Below are 11304 nucleotides of genomic sequence, written 5' to 3'. Positions count from 1 at the left end.
TAGGTGAGTGGTAATCTTTCGAATGTCCAATGAAAATAATCGAAGGTGAATTAGGTCAAACTAGGTCATGAAACAAAATGTATGCTGTTCGTCAGTCACAAAAGGGAAGTCAAGGAAGCGTAAATAAGCAAGGATGTCCGGCAAACAACCAACGTTTAGCATAGCGTATCCATAAGCATATCCAATGCTGCGTAACCACGACGTAAATATTGGTAATGGAGTCAGGTGTGGCCAAATTGAGCCCTGGTCGATGGGATATGACATGTTATTTGAAGGTAATAAATTAACGGCGGTCATTTTTAAAAGAAGTGCTCCACATTTGTGCACGGTCTTGACTTGACATAGTCATCTTAAAGATCGTTCGGTGCGGTTCACAGTCCTGCCCTTCTAAATCCCTCTGGTTTTGGGCTATACGCACACACAGATGTGCAGCCTATTTTAGGAAGACTATTTCAAGGTCACCCAGGCGTTTATGACGTCATAATAGCATCATCGAAATTTTGCCATTCCATTAGCCATGCGGTTATCAAGGCCAAGATGATTATAATTGTCGAGTCGTTCATGTCTGGCGTTCGTGAGCACCATTTGCACCTAAAACGGCCGTCAATTGGCTCTCGATCAGCATTGTGTAAGATGTCATGACGTAGGCAAACAATGACGTATTGAGGAGCATAAACATAAGAACTGCGTTGTCTAGAGAAGTTTTTCCATCTAAAAGTGAACCAATGCTTATCAGTGAGCTTATTTCATCGTATCTGATGCTTTCTTCAATACCTTCAAATGTGAAGCTTTTCCTTAACGAAGCTCATTCCTATCGAGACTGAAGTTGGAGAGATGCGAAAACACGCGACTGAAGACGCAGCCGTATGGAACATTACTGATCCCGGCTCTGACTCTGTCTCTCGTGTCCTTCCGTGAACGGCGACGACAACTTACGGCGGATGAGTAAATGCATGGCATGCAGAGGTCCGCGGCAGAGCGAAATGATGATTCCAGGGTGATGATGTCTTTATTTTCTTCAAAAACCAACTATCGGCACCAAACGCATGGCTAGAAACTGTATACCTGCAACTGGTCTTGGTAGCTAAAATTTCCCGCAGTCCGGCTGGGTTACGCTGTTCTTAAATCCAAGTTGATACTAATGTGTGCTTCGCGAGCATATTCTGATCTAGTGCAATTTCAAGCTGAAGATTTATCCGCAATCCACAGATTGATCCAATGTGTGTAGAGCGCTTGCTCTCCCTCGTCGCCGATACCGATGCCACCATTAAAAATCACCACTAGGCTGTTGCTGAGTGACGTGTTGTGTACAGGTAGTTCACAAACGCGCGCACGCGCGCGCGCACACACACACACACACACACACACACACACACACACACACACACACATATATATATATATATATATATATATATATATATATATATATATACATATATGAGAAGCATACTGCAGTGCGGAGAAGACAAATGAATCATAACCAATTGAAGTCAGACAAAACCCTACTATTACTCTGATGCATGTAAAATACATCCATAATCAACACACTACGAGGACACCGACGCATTGCCACAATTACATTCTAACTTAAGGGTCGTGCAAGAATTTGTATCTCTGTTTTGGACTACAGGAAGCTCGTTGACAGATATGCTTTCCCAAATTTGAAGGCATATTTTGCCACTGCACGTCTGAAGAATATCTGTTTATATCTGTAATATCTGTTTGTCGAGTTTGTCTAGGATGTTCCTCAGAAGAAAGTTAGGGATTCTTTATTGTGGTAAGAAATGACGATGTATATTATGTGTTTATCATATATATATATATATATATATATATATATATATATATATCGCAGCAATAAGTACCGTAGGCCTTACGTCATTAATAACCGCGAGCAGCCCGCCGTCGCCCAGCGGCGTCATTTCCCTTTTGCTCACCTATCCGGACTCGGGACGGCAGAGCGGCGAGGAGCGGCAGCAGCGTCACAACTGCCGCCACGCGGCAACACACCGCGCCAGACATGCCGCAAACTGGAAAATAAACCACGCAGTCAACGACGGAGAAAGCTGGGCAACGAGCCTCAAAATGATTACATCGCACAAACAAATGCTATGCTGATGACAACTAATATCCGAGATGTGTAGTCATGAGAAAATAAAGATGATGCCAGATAGGAAAATAAAAAATATACATAATGTTTCAATAAACGAGTGAAATATAATCCTGGTAGGTTCAACGACACAGTACATAGACTTCCGATGAATGCTTACACTGCTGAGCCCATTCACATCATTTAGCAATATCAGTTGCGTCACTTGTCAATTTCCTAATGTGACTAGTTCAACAGTCCTTTCCTCTGCCGCAGTGCTGAACGTAATACTCTATATTCGCACTCCTTGGATTTTATAAAACTCTTTTCTTCTAGAGTACATTTGCAGGCGACTTCGAACAACCAAGATAATCGAAACTGGCAGCGTACGATGCTGTAGGACACACGTGTTGTTACACTTTGCACTACTGGACAGTGTTTATGATAGAGTTGATGAGGCGTGGCCCTGGCAGTTGGAACTGACGGACATGCACGTAAAAAAATATATTGTGACCGTTAAGGCGAATGGAGCCATTATTGTGTGGTAAGATTAAATGTCTGAGCTTATGTGTTCTTTATTTCCATACCTTTAATAAAAACACACACACACAATGGAATGGTTTGCAAACGTTGTTTCGAGACGGTAGCGAGTTAATTTTGCGTATATCATTGTCTCATCCTGTGTTTATTGCTGAAAAAGCTAGCCCCAATCCAAACATTATGCATTTTCTGACGAGCATTCCGTCAGACAAGGCCGTAAGTGTACACCTTGCACAGTGACTTAACAAGATAATAATAACGTTGGGGACCAAGGGCTACCGGCGTAACTGCGATCCCCGACACCAGGTGGCTCCCTGACCAGTCGCCGCCAGACATGTGCGGTTTGTTTGGTTTGGTTTGGTTTTCCGGGAAAACAAAACTTCGCTCTGGGAGAAGAAAGATATCCAGGACAAACCAAAACAGCTAAATCCCACTCATGGCTATGGACATGACCATAGCCGCGTTTGTTGTAGAACGGCAACCATGTGCTGAACAGTATACATCTGTATGCGTCACTCATCAACCGATAGGCATGGAACAAAGAATAACGAGAGAAATGAATACACTGTCATCAGCAGCAAATACCTCAATATATCGAGATTGTATAGAAGTATGGCACAGTAGCATGCCATTGAATAACGTGCCACAGTGCACTGGTAATTTTTTTAGAATATGCTGGGGTGGGGATGTAACGCTTATGTACATCCAGGCTATCATAGGTTAAGTACAAACGTGTATATGCAACCGATTTGTCCCGCACATATGTACACAACGCGCGTCCGGGCATGTAAATGCACGTATGCTTAGACATGGTATACGGAAATTTGCCGGCTCTCCAGATAGGCTGGCAAATGAGTTAAACTTTCTCCGGAATGAGGAAAATAACCTCACTGCAGCCCTTAAGTAACGTCATTTCAGCGTCGCGTAATCACACTTGAGACCTTAATTGCATTGCGCAGGGCGTGTTGTTTGAGGTTATCTAACCCTGCCGGGACGTTCAGGCAGTATTGCACAGCGACGGCTCGCACGTTAAAACCCCAGGAGCCAACAGCAAACAAAGTCTGGCCTGGGAGGTGGAGATCGCTCCTGATTCTCGCTTAGTATATCGGGTCTCGTGCGAAGGCTCTGGAAAGCCAATCCATTTCCCGGACCTAATTAATGAACACTTTTGTAACTGCGTTTACCTGCTCTTGCTGCGTAATGATACTCTAAAATAGTTTAGATAGACATGGTAAATTATTCAAAGTGTGTGACCAAGTGTATGATACAATGCATGTCATGTTTCAGAATACATTTTACGGTGCGTTTGCGCTCTGGTATGAGGCGATGCAGGCAAACGTACCTTTTTGCATCATAGTTATCTGTGGGGAGTGAAAGGCTTTATTTTCCAGAGTATCGTATCGTACTTTAGCCAGAACCGTCAAAATATTGCATCCAGTATAACAGCTGGAACTGCACAGCACTAAAATCAAACAGCACCCCATGACTAAATATAACTTCTCAGTCTTTACCAATCAAAATTATGAAAACCAGGCATTCGCATATCAGTTAAAGTCAAACGTGAGTTAGAGACGTGCGACGCCATGGGTCGCCTGGCTTCTCCCAACGTACACCCCCCCCCCCCCCCCGAATAACCACGCCTGTTTTTCATAATGGTTCACGACCGCCCGAACATTGTAGCGTATTGATTACATGGCATGTCCACGAGCACCTGGCGATACGTTCTATGTAGTCGTGAAAAGCATGCAAATTGTATATGAGGCCTGAAAAGCTGAATGCCATCGACTGAGCATGTATATCAAGCTCGACGCGCAGAAGTGACATGGACTGGATCCCACGATTTGGTTGTAGGTGCGAAAAGAGGTCGCCAGTGACAGCTATTGAGTTTCATCTTCAATCGGTCGGTATACTAATGACAAACATGATAAAAGAAAACATCGGCGGGCTCTGAAACTGAATAGACAAAAATAAGCAAGCTCACACAACACCTGTGGTTGTTCATCCCATGCCTGTAATGACATCTCTCCGCACATCCAATGTTAAACTCCCAGCAACACACAATTAACTTCGTGCGTGACATTGACCGAATCCAAAGAGCCATTACGCAATGACAACAAGGTGCGAACAGCTCTGGAACTGCTTACGCCAGCCGGGTGAGGCGGCACCAGATGGCGTCCTCGCTGCTCGCGACCTGCCGGGCTCCCGCTCCAGCGCCGCGCGTTCCACGCACGAGTGTCCAGCGTCGACTGCTACGTCGGCCCCGACGCAGCGTCGTCGACGGCGACGACGATGCGCGCGCGCGCCTCAAACAACTCTGTCCCGGCGGAGAGTTGGCCTTTGGTGCGAATGCAGCTGTAAGGCGTGGTGTCACAGGTGTAGCTTCATAAAATAAGTTGGGGGGGGGGGGGGGGGGGGCTGAGCAAGCAAAATGGACGGACCCGCGCTCAAAATACAGGAAAATAGTGCTTATCTCCGAATTTGATCGCCTTGCCTCTCGAAGTAAAGGCGATGAGGCTGCCCGAACTGGATAAGAAAAACATCCGGCTCCTGAGCGGCGGTATATATTTGGGTGGTGGGAGGTAAACGTTGCTGCAAAAACCAATGCTTTTATCGGGTACCTGAGTAGCATTACTAAGTATCTGTGTACCATTCATCGATAGCTTGGCCCTACGTGCACAGTCAAATCAGAATTACAGATTCTGATTTAGTCAAATTACAGAAACAGAGCTTTCAGAACTACGGGGAAACAAACATGGCGTACAAAGTCGTGCGCGACGGAATGCATCGGATGCAAAAAAGAAATGGTATATAAAAGTGCATCGACAATTTAATGATCAGTGCATCTAACTTCGATGGTTAGTACTGTTGTTAGCCTTGTGTGCTAGAACCCCGGAATGTCTATAAAGCAAAATTATTGTTAACACATGCCCGAGTGGGGGTCAATTTGCCCCCCCAAAGTATTTTACGGAATACTCTCCGAACGGCGCGGCGTAGCAACGGCAAACTCTGCATAGTTGTCGCCAAACGACGGGCAGATTTTTTGACACACAACAAAAAATGTATCTTGTAAGGTCGCCGAGCTGTCAAAATCAGGCCGTGGCTGACAGCCAATGCTATTTCTTGGGCATCGTTCAATTTGATGCGACAATGCAGTGGAGAACGAAGTCATTTCTAAGATAGCTACTTTGGCAATAAGACAATTGAGTTGAGGATTACAATACATTTCATTGAGCTAGGGCTGTTGTGTTTTTTGCTGTATTTGTTTACGCGACAACCATCCGCGAATTGGCTTTTTAACTTTCGGCTCGTTATAGCGTTCATTAACTTTGGGCTGTTACATCACTCGTTCACTCGTTGCAACACGTCACAAAAAATAAAAGGTGATGCTATGAGGTACACTGTAAAATATGATACTACGAACTAAGCTTTAACATATGATATGGTATCGAGGTATGGTATGTGGTGAAGTGTGAAGGGCAGACAGAGGTCAAAACCATTTTTACTGAAGAGTTTGCTTTAAGGGGTAGTTTCTGAAGCTCATTTCAGACTCCATGATGACAGAAAGGTCAACACAAATTTTTATTTGAGCTTTATAAAGATTAGAAGAAGCTGCTAATCTAGCATGAACCCCATTAAGCTTTATTTTAATAGCACACCGCCTTGGGGTAAATATTTCAGACTTAATGCAATTTAAACATCGGAATATCTCGCAGTTTCATGGTCACCATGACCCGCTGAAGGTCAAACAAGGTCACTGACCTGACACTAACACCAGTAAACTTTTGCTTAGTGGAGATATTCAGGTTTTCTATGATGGCATAGCGCGGTCTGAGGAAACTTCGACACTGCTCTGGACTTTGACGTCGTTTAAGCTTATCTGACCCAAATTTATGATCTATGAACCTCACATTACGATACAAGGCAGTCAGCATACAGGCCAACCTACCCTGTGAATTTCGCGCATCTAGCCTGCTTTCTTTTTGTGATCTCATCGGAGCCCAAGTGACTTCTATGCCTGTGTGGAGGGTATTCAACCGGCAGCCCGAGCGCATGATATGTATATATATATATATATATATATATATATATATATATATATATATATCTGACCCAAATTTATGATCTATGAACCTCACATTTTGATACATATATATATATATATATATATATATATGTATATACATATATGTATATATGTATACATATATATATATACATATATATATATATATATATATATATATATGTATACATACATATCATGCGCTCGGGCTGCCGGTTGAATACCCTCCACACAGGCATGGAAGTCACTTGGGCTCCGATGAGATCACAAAAAGAAAGCAGGCTAGATGCGCGAAATTCACAGGGTAGGTTGGCCTGTATGCTGACTGCCTTGTATCAAAATGTGAGGTTCATAGATCATAAATTTGGGTCAGATATATATATATATATATATATATATATATATATTATCTGCCAATGTGTGTGTGTAGTGCGTGCGCGTGCGCTTTCCATGGATTGCCTTGATACGGAGCTAGAACGGCTACGTCAAATCCACATTAATAACGGATACACAAATATTTATTTTGACAATGTCTCTTGATAATTATCTTAAAAAGACAAACAGCATGATGCCTTTCGGTAACGTCAGAGATACTGAAACTTTTCAAAGAAATACGATGACTTCATCTCGGAAAACAGATGAGAAAGAATAAAATGACATTGTCATCGAACACTGCGTTCCCAGTGACGTACAGAAATTAGTAATATTTTACAAAACCCAAAACAGCTTCTTTGGTTATGAGAAAGACCTCAAACAAACCAGATATACCTTGAAAAAGACCAACGTAGTGTCATAGTGTCATAGTCATGAACACCACCATGATAGCGCATGCCACAAACCGTAGACACCTCATCCGCCTTTCACGGGGTCAACATGAGTAACGGCTGTATTATTACATTTATGTTCGTTACATTTATGCTATTTAAGGCCATGGAGGGAGCGGCAAATGTCACCGAGTTATAGGTCTTAAAAATCAAGCTGCATCGAATATTTTTTTCACAGAGGACAGAGCAATAGCAATAAAGCAGTGTTGAAAGCATTACTCTCCAGTCATGCATCACAGCAATATTCACTTGCATTATTCATTCCTTGCTCCCTTTCTGTCGAAATCCCTATTGTGACAACAGCATTCGTATCCGTAAACTATACCCCCCCCCCCCCCCCCGTCATCGTTCCCAATGTCCATGGTTCGCGGCGGCTGGTGCGGCAGCGTGATGACGCGTACCGAACATGGCGTGAATCTGGGACCGAAACTGACCCATTGGCTTGCCGATGCCTTCAAAACCTCCTGAAAGGTCACTTTACGAGGTCGAGGCGTGGTCTCCTGTACGGTGTCATGCTAACCGACCGGCTGATTTCTGGAGAGGCATTACAAACTTTGCTTTGAAGCCAGTGAAAGGAGGTGGGGGCGCCACTGGAGACCTGGCCATAGAAAAAGCCGAAGAATTTAACGGACACTTCGACTCCGTGGGCCTAGGTATCGCTGTCCAGCTGGCCCGGGCTGTCTTAGCGGCTCCCTCGTCTGCCTAGGCCACCGTATGTGTGGCCACTGACCGTCTAAGACTGAAGCCGACGACCTTACCCGGGCTATCGAGCGCTATCAGCGAACCGTCATCATACCAGAATAACATACCATAACGCTATATTGTATTATAACGCTAGGGAACAAATCGAGTGATGTTCGCCTCCCATTGGGTCTATGCTAAGGCCAAAATCGTAGAATTGTTAGACGGTAAGAAGAGAACAGTCCTGACAATGACCATTGCAACATATGAATCAGAGAAGCACGCTGCTACTTGCCATCTTCAAAACTATTTTGGGAGACGCCTTTAACCTTACGTTGGTGCACGAACATAATTACTTGAAAATGGCGTCTGTTCCGTTTCCACATTTTCTAACGTCTTTGGCCTGGGCGACACCAGCGAATGTCTTCGCCGCCGACCTGACCGTCGACGTCGTGACGGACGTAGGCGGGGAGGGGAAGGGGGGAGGAGAGGGGGAGGGGAAGGGAGGAGAGGGGGGAGGGGCACGCTCGGTGGTCCGATGCGTCGAGCCGGCGGAACTGCGCACTGAAGTTGCCTCATCAGCTCTGGGAGAGCCGGTCTGTGACGGGAGAGTTTGGGAGCATGGCCAACTATAAGCACGGGTGGATCGCGTTGGTGTATTCGTCAGCAGCGCCTGGTGGACTGTGTTGGTGTCTTCCCCATGCCGGATGCCGGATGCTCCACCCACGCACACACACACTACTAAGCCCTAACCCTCTTACATAGAGAGCACGTGTCGAGCCAGTCACAGCGGAAAATCAGCTTGCTTGAGAAGCTGGTGCAGTTCCCAGACGAACAAAAGCTGGCGCTGACGTTTTTGGCATGTGAAACGCGGTGTAGGGACGATCCCAAACTCGGTGAAATATCCCACCCTGACGACCTATTGCCCCTCTCAGCCACAGCTTTTTCACCCCCGTTCCAGCCACGTCATATTCTCATCCTACATCGAGGCCAGTTATCATACTTGTTTTTTATGTAAGCGTGAGAACAGTGGCTTACATCTGAGGAAGAAGTCATAATTTTGAGCAATGTGAAGCAAATCCATACGTGACATCGGTCTCGTTTGTACTCTCTCACATCAAGCTTCTAAAAAGGCCCGGAGCTGACACGTACTGCGCCATTGCATGCCTGAAGATGGGGCAGTGCTGTGGGCGGCTCCGGCGACCCCGCCATCTGGTGGATGCAGCGAGAAGCTTCGGTCCGCCCGTGCCTGCCGTGCGCGAACAGCTACAGATGACGCTACCAGCGCCGGCGAATTGTTTGGCTGGTGGATGCCGCTGTTTGGGTTGGTTTACGAGTCCCGTGGCTACTTCGGTCATCAAAATTTGAATGCTTTACATCAGCTGTAGCGACCGACTGAGGGGGATGGGATGAAACCAAGTTGAGAGTAGGTAGATATCAAAACCACTGAATGCCGTGGGCGACGCAATGGCTCATCTTTGCCCCGTTATCCATTGACTGTGTAGGGAAGCGCAAGGAGGGTTGGGTCCAGTCATTGTGAATGACAATTCTAACGAAAAATTCAAGACGAGAATCATACTCTGCCCGTGAAGGAAACTACGAGGACGTGACCCGGCAGTTTGCATTCTAACTCGCGGGTTCGCAAGTGGCTCACGATGAACTGGAGATGAGTGGAAATCGCCGCCGCGCCGAGTACAATCTTGAAACCGTACTCCTGAGTTAAGTCGACTGGCGGGAGGCCAGTGACGCCCCGTGTCGTTACGTGTTTTCTTTATCCACAAGACAAACAGGGTCAGTCGAGGTTGAAGGGAAGCGAGAGCTACGAGTTTGACTGACACAATAACACGTGGAATGTTTTGGAAGAAATATGTGATGATTGCGGACGTTTTAATGAGCTTAGGCATATTTTCTGCTTAACCCGATCTTGTGGCGGGGAGCTCCTGTGACGTTTGCCTCCCAGCTGTGTTGCAGCCAATGGGGTTATGACACGTGGTGGCTCCTAGACGCCGATTTTACTGAGTAGACCTAGATTTGTTTCCCCTTTATCACCCAGAGGCGGCATCTAAAATGCTTCGAAGGAGACATGCAGGGACGGTTATGTGACCGCTCATTGCGAATGTGCCGTCCAAGATTGCAGCGGCTGAGACGTAGTACAGTGACTGAGCCTGTATTGAAAGGAATCATTTGTAATGCAGGACACTACGCAAAAAATGAGCTCTGGTACAGGGGATTCACAATGCTTTGCAGCATGTGTCTTCGCGCATTACAATTGTTTATAAGAAGATGATATTGTCGCTTCATGGTCGATATGTCTGGTCTTTGGAACCATTTCGTTGTGTGGGTTGTGCATTAGTTTTTCGATGACAGGGGCCCGGAAAGAACAACTTCTTTATGACAGACAGCTGAATATATAACACGTTTAGAAAGCAGCTGACAGACGTCGGACGGGTGGTACGCGGACCGGTGTGGGTTCCATCGTTACTCCGAAATACATTGATTGCTTTTCATCTTTACAAGCAAAACACTTTCATTCCACCATCAACCGGCCCACCTGTGGTCTAAAATCACTATTTAGCTGTCCCGTGGGTCGTTTTTTCTAGAACAATATCGCTACTTGTACGATGTTTGGTCCCACGTTTTGCGACGTTTCATCCGTGACTGAATGCACGTCATATAGGGACTTGTTTAATCAACTTTGTTTTTTGGACTAATTATGCTAAATAAATGGACTAAATGATTTTGGACTAAATATAATTATAATTTTGGGTTAATTTTGGACTATGCATACTTATGTGCATCTCCCCAGTCGCTGTTATGACAACTGAGGCCCGCTGGCAAATGTCTGTCTGACCTTATTCTTAGTGCGGATCATCTAGGCTTCTCGACCCAATCGCATGTGTTTCAGGCGGCCCTTGACACAGGACCATGTATTTGGTGTTAGGTCGTAGAAGTTTGAATGGCTGAAATGTTAGTTACGCTTGTGCCACGTCCGTGATGCATGGCCGTCATGGTAGATGATTACTTAGCCCCGTTCTCAGCGTGAGTCATCGTACCTTTTCAGGTTGGCAGCAGAAGGAGAATATCTTAAGCTGGAATGGCCAGAA

Source organism: Pollicipes pollicipes, unplaced genomic scaffold (genome assembly GCF_011947565.3).
Source record: "Pollicipes pollicipes isolate AB1234 unplaced genomic scaffold, Ppol_2.1 Scaffold_4219;HRSCAF=4965_pilon_pilon_pilon, whole genome shotgun sequence".
NCBI lineage: Eukaryota > Metazoa > Arthropoda > Thecostraca > Pollicipedomorpha > Pollicipedidae > Pollicipes > Pollicipes pollicipes.
This window is presented reverse-complemented; position numbering follows the sequence as displayed.